The sequence below is a fragment of the Curcuma longa genome, chromosome 12 (genome assembly GCF_044706935.1).
Source record: "Curcuma longa cultivar G26 ecotype Majalengka, Jawa Barat chromosome 12, ITB_CL_G26_1.1, whole genome shotgun sequence".
Classification (NCBI taxonomy): domain Eukaryota; kingdom Viridiplantae; phylum Streptophyta; class Magnoliopsida; order Zingiberales; family Zingiberaceae; genus Curcuma; species Curcuma longa.
In genome coordinates this window covers 5393776-5403001 of record NC_133872.1, presented here as the reverse complement: position 1 = coordinate 5403001, position 9226 = coordinate 5393776, and the positions used below count along the sequence as shown (strand labels likewise).

The 9226-nt window shown below is 37.5% G+C and overlaps 1 long non-coding RNA gene across 1 annotated transcript; it reads right to left on the bottom strand.

Moving 5' to 3' along the window:
- Nucleotides 1-6387: 6387 nt before the first annotated feature.
- On the bottom strand, nt 6388-8955 carry LOC141842689 (uncharacterized). Its single transcript, XR_012602960.1, has 6 exons — nt 8772-8955; nt 8496-8693; nt 8322-8390; nt 8165-8221; nt 7770-7828; nt 6388-6599 (listed from the first exon to the last, which is right to left on the bottom strand). It is a non-coding gene; the product is annotated as an uncharacterized LOC141842689 (long non-coding RNA).
- Nucleotides 8956-9226: the final 271 nt, after the last annotated feature.

Sequence of the window (9226 nt, the reverse complement as noted above, 5' to 3'; positions counted from 1 at the left end):
CCAAACCAATGTGACAGTTAGAGCTAGCCCTAATTAAAATTTTCCATGCAACCCTAATTAAAATTTCCCATGCAACCCTAATTAAAATTTTACCACCGTAGGAGAGGTTCTACGAGCTGGAGCTGGAGCTGGGGCCGGAGAAGTTCAACGCGCGTGGGAGCCGAAGAGATGTTCGGTGCGGTAGAAGTCCGGAGCTGAAGGAGAAGCTCGGTGTGCGTGGGAGGCGGAGCCGAAGCCGGAGGAGTAGTTCCGTCGGGGAGGAGAAGTTGACGGAGGAGAGGTCGCCGGGGGAGAGATCGCCGGAGGAGGAGATGTTGCCGGGGAAGAGATCGCCGGGAGGAGGAGGACGTGAGAGTCGGAGACGGGGGAGAAAAATCGAGCTCGCGCAGGCGTAGGCGGAGAAAAAAAAAAGGATCGGGTCGGGATAAAATGTTCGAAAATAGCGACGGCAATTTATTTCCGTCGCTAATTAGCGACGGATATTTATTATCCGTCGCTATTATGTAGTTCCGGCATTAAAAAAAAAAATTCAGATTTGCGACGGATTAATTTTTCGTCGTTAAACAGCGACGGATATTATTATCCGTCGCTATTTAACGACGGGATATTATAAAATCCGTCGTAAAATAGCGACGGAAAACTGGTTTCGTCGCGAATCTATCGTTGTTTTATGGTTTCGTCGTGGGAACCACACATTAACGACGAAAATTATAATTCCGTCGCTAAAATTAACAACGGAATATTGTTCCGTCGCTAATTCCGTCGGTAAATCCAGCTTTTTTTGTAGTGATAAAAAAAGAATATGCAACATGATCTTAACTCATAGAATAGCTAAAGCATGGTGTAAAGTTGAGGCAAAATAATCGCGACAATGGTGTTTTATAAGTCTGTTAATCAAAGCTATGCTTGTGATGCATTTAGATCAGAAAACTTGTTCACATCTAAATCTACAGTTCTGCTCAGATATATCTAACTAAAATGTAGAAGCACAAGCAGGACTTTCTTATAAGATAAACACAAGTAAACTTATAATGAGTCATTGTATTGTCCATGTTTTACTGGGGTTAGTAGAGTGGAATCAAAATCATAAATTTCTTGATGAACTATAAAATAAAGCAACATCACAATTGAATTTTGCAAATCGACTTAAAGATAAATTCGTATTACTAACCTTCAACTGTGAACTAATAGTTTCAAGAACATCTTCGATCATCCGATCAAAGAAAAGTCATACGGTATATATTCTAGCAAGTATAATCAAGCAAAGAAATTACAAGTAAATCTACAAGTTGGAGAGTAAATCAAAAGCAAAGAAATAACGAGTCAAGCTATATCTGGACATGAAACAACTTAGTCTTATGTTCATCAAAGTAAACAAGATCTACAAGTTGGAGAGTAAATCAAAAGCAAAGAAATAACAAGTAGAAAATAATTCGCTATGTTATGCCCTATATGGTGACGTTCCATTAAACCTATAATTATAGGGCAAATCAGATAATTAGGACGGGCAGAGGGAGTCGCGCAGAGAGGAGTCGTGAGCGTCGCACAGCAGGCACGACGGCGAGCGGCGCGACGGGAGAGACTCGCGATGGCGAGCAGAGCAGAGCAAATCGCCGGGCGCGTAGAGGGAGTCACGCAGAGGGGGTCGCGCAGCAGGCACGACGGCGAGTGCCGCGACGATCGAGACTCGCAATGGCGAGCAGAGCGTGCGCAAAGGAAGTCGCGCAGAGGGGGTACAAAGCCGACACAACAGCGAGCGCCACGACGAGCGAGACTCGCGATGGAGAACAGAGTAGAGCAGAGCGGCGCACCGGACGTGATGGCGGGCAAAGCGTCGGACACGCAAAGGGAGTCGCTCAGGGAGTCGCGGCGGATGCGATGTCGAGAGGAGCGAAAGGCGAAAGGGGACAGGTCGAGCGCAACGACGCGAGAGGCGCGGATAGGATTTAGGGTTTTTCGCTTGCCACGCTCCCATCCACGTCGGCACACTGAGCGCAATGCCAACTCAGCGTCGTAGATGCGTCGCGCAGAGGGAGTCGTGCAGCATAGCAGTTCTCTAATCAAACTAAGAAAGTGAAAGAAACATGTTAGTGCAATTCTTGAGTGAATCAGATGTGTCTAAACCCAACAATAACTCCATGCTAAAAGTGAATCAAAGTTGAAAGTGACTCAAGAGGTTTTTAGGTTGGTAAAACTAAAAATAGTGCATGATTTAGTAAAATATAAAATATAATATAAGATATTTGTGAAACCTAAATGGGTGGCCCAGTAAATTATTAAATATTTTATATAAAACTACTGAAATTAATATATATGAGGAGATATATTTTATACTCACCGAATACTATTTTTTCCAACGCCTCCCATGCCAACTTGCACGCAAAAGAACATAATACTTTTTTTTCTCTTCTTTCTTCCCGTAGTTCCATGGGTAAGTATAATCATGGTAAACTCATCCTCAATTCTTCTAGCAAGTTGGGACATCTCACTCCGTAAGAAAACTTGCTGACTGTCAAAAAAAAAAAAAAAAACATTTCTGGGTTTTATTTCCAATTTCCCTCAGCGGTCTCAGATTGGGAATAAAAACTATGAACTAAGAAAAAAAAGAGACAGAAAGAATAAGTACCAAGGATTGGCTTTGGATCGTAAGGACGCGGCTCAGAATTGCGTCGATCTGCCTCAGCCTACTCCAGTCGCAAGGCTCAACAGGATGCCGACCGACAGGCAGAAGCTTGTCGTGGGAGGATCAGACAAGGCAGGCAGGGCTGAGATCGCAATGGGAACAAGGAAGGAAATAGGGTTCGGGGAAGGGCAAGATGTCAAAGGGGCGGCGGCGCTGAGATGGCCTTGCGAAACCAATTTAGGGTAATGAAATGGGATATCGGGTCTGTAGCAAAATTCGGGTTGACGGTGTCGGATCCACTAAACAATAGATTCTGATTTATGCTCGAAACAGATTGGCACCAAGCTCAGCCTTGAATCCAATGCGTCCCCAGAATAATCCTAAGGTAAATTGAACCTCACTGTATTAATGTTTATTTATTTTTTATTTAAATTTATTTGTTATAAATTTTATGAGCTCAAGTTGGATTTGAATTTTTTTTTTATAGAGCTTAAGTTATGATAATTTTGTCCTTATAATTTAGATAAATTAATCAGCTAATATATTAAATTTATTTTTTTTATGATATGTTATAGATAATTTAAGATAGTAAAAAATTATATTATTTTTTTGTATGTGGATAAAAAATAGATAAATAAATTTATAATTAAAATTTAGACAAAGTTAATAAATATTATAGTTATAAATTGTTCATGAATTGTATTTATGAATTTTAATGGATTGAGTTTATTTTTTCCAAATTTATTTATTATTAAATGAACATAAAGATGTTTTTTTATAACACCAAATTTATTTATAAATGTCTTAGCATGAACGCATGTAATACAATAAGACCTGTGTTTATGAGTCATACCAAGCACAAATGTATAGTCCGTCAACATGTTGCACGCTCATATGCTAAATTTTCATAATTTTCTATTTCATTTTAGATATTATCTATTAAAATCTCATAAAGCTTGGTCACAAAACTTAGAGGGGAAGGGAAAGGGAAAGGTAAGGTAAATTTTAATCTTTAAGTCAATTTATTTCTTTTTATCAAACGTCGTGAATTTAATGATCAAATAAGAATTGATTACCTTAAAATCAATAGCAGGTCAATTCTTCAAGCATAACCAACGAGTTTGGTGCCAAGACTCTCTAATAAATTGTAATGAAAGATTTTCTGGGAAGTCGGCTTACCATGTCTACTTGAAACGGATAGTAGTGGATATTGAATTTAATTTTTTAAAGTAGATTTAATTGTAATTTATATATTCGGATACGAATCAAATTAATTAAGATTTTTTCAATTTCGAATTCTTAGATATGGATTAAATATATAGAACTCGTTAGCTCGATCTATTATTATCTATGAACTGATAACGGATCAAATTTTTATATATAGAATTGGCCCCTAAGGATTTTGGATTAACTAACATTTTTGCATATGTTCCCTATTAACGAAAGTTTTGCGACGTTGTCATCCTAATTTTTTTGAAAGATCATTTTTTTATTTTTGCTTCATTTTCTTCCACATAAATCTAACAGTTGACAATGTGGGACAAGAATAATGACTCTCTAATAATCATGTTCTTTGTCTTTGTTTATGTATTTTTATTTATATGTCATATTTCATTGAAATTAAATCTTCATATTTTATGATTGATTTGTTTTCTCTTTTTACACGAATTCTATTTTGGTTCCTTGAATTCACATGCTTAGAAAATTTAAATTCTTTCAAATGATATCATAATTTAAAATTTGTGATTTATTAAATCTCATCAGTATCTCATTCGTATGGATTCATGAATCTATACAATCCCTGCATGCCAAAAAAAAAAAGTTAATGAGAAAGCCAAAAGCATAAGAACGTGGAACATGGAAAAGCCAAAAAGAGTTCTTATAAAGAACAAGGGAATTTTTGTTTCTTCTTTTAGCTAAGCTAAGACAAGACCTATGAAAAATTGATCATCATCATTATTAATAAATTTGTCGCATATGAGCATTACTTTAAGGTCCAAGTGATCAAATGATTGATAACTTTAAATTGATGATAAAATCGATTATCTAGTTTGATTGTTTCTAGTAATCAATTTAAGTGATCGATTGGGTGATCTTTAAGTGATCAATTGGTGGCCACCAATCAGTGGTCATTAATCAACAATCGATTGATGTTAGATATCGAGCACATAAAAGTTTGTGATCGATTTGTGAGATCGATTGGCATACAGTAGACTTTCAAATCAATTGGGGTAATTGATTGAGTGATACCAATCGATTGTCATATAGTATCAATCGATTGATAAGTCTTTCGAGTCTAATATTTTGAGCTATTAAGGTTGATTAAGTGCTTATTTGTTCAATACTTATCTGTTTAGTTAAAGTTCCTGTGGTCTTTTTGGATCTATCTACACACGTATTACTAAATTGAACTATTATGTCGGTCTAAAGGAAGACATATTAGATAGATTATGTGTCGGTAGATGTATATCTATGCTAATTGAACTATTGTTTAGGTCAATTACTTTTATGTCAGATATACGTTCAAAGTAGCTTACAACTATAAAATAAATTTATTTTATTCAATTCATGCACAAAATATGTTAGTCCATAGAAATACATATTGCGTGGCTGATTAAAAGATTGATATAAGTTATAAACCAATATATAACTCATATAAAGTATTGAATTATGCGCATAATGGGCCAACCCAAAGAAAGGTTCATTATGTGGTTAACTAAATTTTTAGTTATATTAGAGAGTGCTGCTAACAAATTACATTTTAATTCAAAGAGTAAAATACAATGTTGTACTTGATATCTCATAAAGAGTCCATTTATATATTTTATTTACATATTTTATTATCTATATTTATATATTTTCTTGGTATTAATTAAATCGTAGGCTTATATTATTTTCTCTCTTTTTATTATTCAGTGCAATAAAAAATTACAAGTTGTAATAACATTCTCATCATAACTGGTTCTAATTTTGCTGAATAGAAAGAGTACATTATCATAATTTTGGACTACATGGACTTAGACTATGCATTGAGATATGATCGCCCTACACCCCTAACTAGTGCTAGCACCATAAAGCAGAGGGCTGAATTTGAAAAGTGGGAGCAATTAAATCGAATGTGTCTAAGTATCATGATACTTTCCATACTAACATCAATTAAAGGCTCTATTACTGAAGAAAAAGATGCTAGAAGTTTCCTTAGCCAATTAGCAGACTTGTTACAAACGAAAAGGTTGAAACTACCACACTTCTTTTGAAGTTGGTAACTATGCGGTATAATGGTAAATGAAATATCAAGAAATACCTTATGGAGATGTGTGATGCGCGTAGGGTATACATATGTTTCTTATGCTTTAATCATACATCTTTCTGTATTTCACGTTATTTCCTACGTTCATTGCATCCATTATTTGTGCATTAGGCATGATTTTCTTCTTTTCATAGTTCGGAGATCTGCTTGTATTTTTATATATTTACAGGACGGAAATGGAGCGAAAAGGGCTAAACGGAGAAGCAATTGAAGACAAGGCTAGACAGGGTCGTGTGTCACGCCCCAAGAAGGCCGTCCGAAAAATTTCGACAACATCTCCCCAGTAACTATGATAATTCCCCTAATACATATATGCATACACAGCCACATGCGGCTGGAATAAGGACTACACGTCCTTTAACACATCACATCAAAATATCACAACAAGATATGAGGCCTACACGACCGTAACAACTACAACACATGCACAATGCTACAATAAGCGAAATCGATATAACGAAAAACATCGTAAATTTGAAACAACCAACAACCACAAGTACTACCAACACAAACTACAGCCCCTGTCACAACCACAAGTCTCAGAATGGAAATACAACTATAACTATAATGAAATGACAACCCAACAAACCAACATATACCAAAACCCTAGGATGTGAGATAGAACCAGCCGACGGAATCTCCAAGCTCCAAGTACCTATCTGCTACCTGGGGAGAAAACAAGGAAAATTCCAGGGTCTAGGTAGTGAGTATATAATACTCAGTGGGTACAGGGAAGAAGTGCATGTAAAGAATATCAACATGAGTAATAACAACAGAAATACAGAAGATATACATATGGATAAATAAGGAAAGGTAAATACTAATCAACAGATAATCGGAATCATAGTAACAGAACATGATATATCAACTAAGATAACAAAGGAAGATCAATACGGTATAACAGGTATAGAAATCATGTAAAATTATGCAATACATGTCATGGCATACAATGCAACAGTCATAGATCATACAAATGCAACAATCACACAAAGATACTGTAAACAACAATGCAGTATAATATACAACAAACATACTAGCACCCACACAGGCAGTGCAATAATAGTCGCACCCACACAGGCAGTGCGTAGCACACACACAGGCAGTGCTATAATAGTCGCACTCACACAGGCAGTGCGTAGCACCCACACAGGCAGTATGATAATGATCGCACCCACACAGGCAGTGCATATCACCCACACAGGCAGTGCTATAATGATCTCACCCACACAGGCAGTGAGATATAACAATCAACAACAAACAACATGCAGATGTCATGAGGATCATCTCAACATATAATAGCTACAGCTAATCAGCATGCTCAATATGAATCAAGAGGAGTCACCATAAGTCAACGATATCAGTCAAAGGTCAATCAGCATGTGTCAAGCGACGAATCACACAAGGTGTCAACTGGATGAATAACATAAGTCAACATGAACCAAGATAGGTCATCATAGGTCAACGATACAAAATCGAGACTGTACTATCAAAGGATAGATCAATCAAAGGTCAACCATCAGGTATCAAGCAATGAATAACTCAAGGTATCAACTAGGTCAACAGGAGTAGCAACAGAATAACATTAGATCATGTCAAAAGTCAACTAGGTCCTCAAAGATCAAGTAGATCAACTAGCAAGTATCCAGCAACAAGTAATACAGGAGTATCAACAGGATAATAACAGATCATATCAAAGGTCAACAATAAGTATCAAGCAACGAATCCAGCAACGAATGCCAATAGGATAACAACATGATAATAACAGGATAATGAATAACAAGATAATCATGCACTATAAAAGGAAGACCTGTGTTGACCAAGCACAGGAGTACCCACCTGAATCCGACGACTATCAATCACGATCCGAGGATAATAGGACCAATCAACTCAAGGTCCTGAAATTAAACAACAAAACAATACTTTCTAAAATGATACTGTATTAAATTTGTCTAACTAACCTAATTGACTTAACAACACCCTAATCAGATAAATCCTAAATTACAATCTAAATTAACCGAAACTCTAAATCCAATAGCACAACCAAACCTAATCTCAAGTTAAGGATCAATTAGGATCCAACAGATCCAAAACCTAACGGAGTCCACAATAAACTCAATAATCGATCAGAACCAAATCTGATTCCACACTTAATCAAACTTGCATCCTTCAACTATTGAAACAGCTAGAACCGATTCAACACCAAAACAGGAGAAAACACACAAGAATCTCACCTCTGATCCAATTGTGATTGATCTGCTTGTGCCCTAGAATCCTTACTCCTTTGATTCCTACAAGACACAACTTAATCAATCCAACAGAAACTCGATCTCAACCAAGAACAGATCCACAGGGTTAATTAATCAAGATCCATTACTCAAAAACACTTACCTCTGATTGAAGCCTAATCAAACTCCGATTCCACACCACCAAACATCAATCGGAGCTGAACAACACTACCTAACAGCAATAAATTTCCCCGATCAGATTTCGCTTCTTCAACATCATCAACACAGAACCCTAATCATCCTTAATCAAGAACAAACCAAATTAAAGAAAGCTCACCTCTATCAATTGTGTCAACAAAAACTCCAGCTCTGCCCTAAATCTCAACCTTCGATTCAACTCCTTGCGGCAAAAACTCGAAGGATTTATCCGACCACAGCGACAAACGATCAAGATCTTCCCTCAGCTCCACCTTCGTAGCTTCACGCATATTAGAAACCAACTCCAGATCCGCACTGTGAAGAGGCGATCGGAAGTCTAGGGTGATTCAAGAAAACCTAATGAGACTCAACTCAAAAACCAAGTTCAACACAATCCAACTACACTTTCCCTTACCGATCTTCTTCCTCCTCTTCAGTTCGTCGTTGCCTCGTGCCAATCGCTGCCGCGAAAGCTGCCCGATCCGCCTCTGCTCGACGGCACACCACCACAAGGCAGTAGTGAACTCGTCGACCAAAGCTTGGTCGTCGGTTGTTCACTCAGCCTCACTTCCAGTTGCGCTCGACTTTGGCGGAGAAGAGAGGAGGAATAGCGGCGCGTCGGGAGAAACAGAGAGGCAGATCGCGAGCAGAGAACAAAATCGCAGTTAAGGCTTTCCTTAACGGGTTTGGATCTAACCCGACCCGCATCCAATATGCCTTTAACCCTATATCTTAAATGGGTTGGGTTTTAATTTGGGCTAACTAATTGGGCCTAGGTTGTTAAATTAGGCTTCATTTAATTGGGTTAAGGATGAGTTTTAATTAGGGCTAAGTTTTCGGTATTTTACATCGTGCCTCCCAGGCATGGTC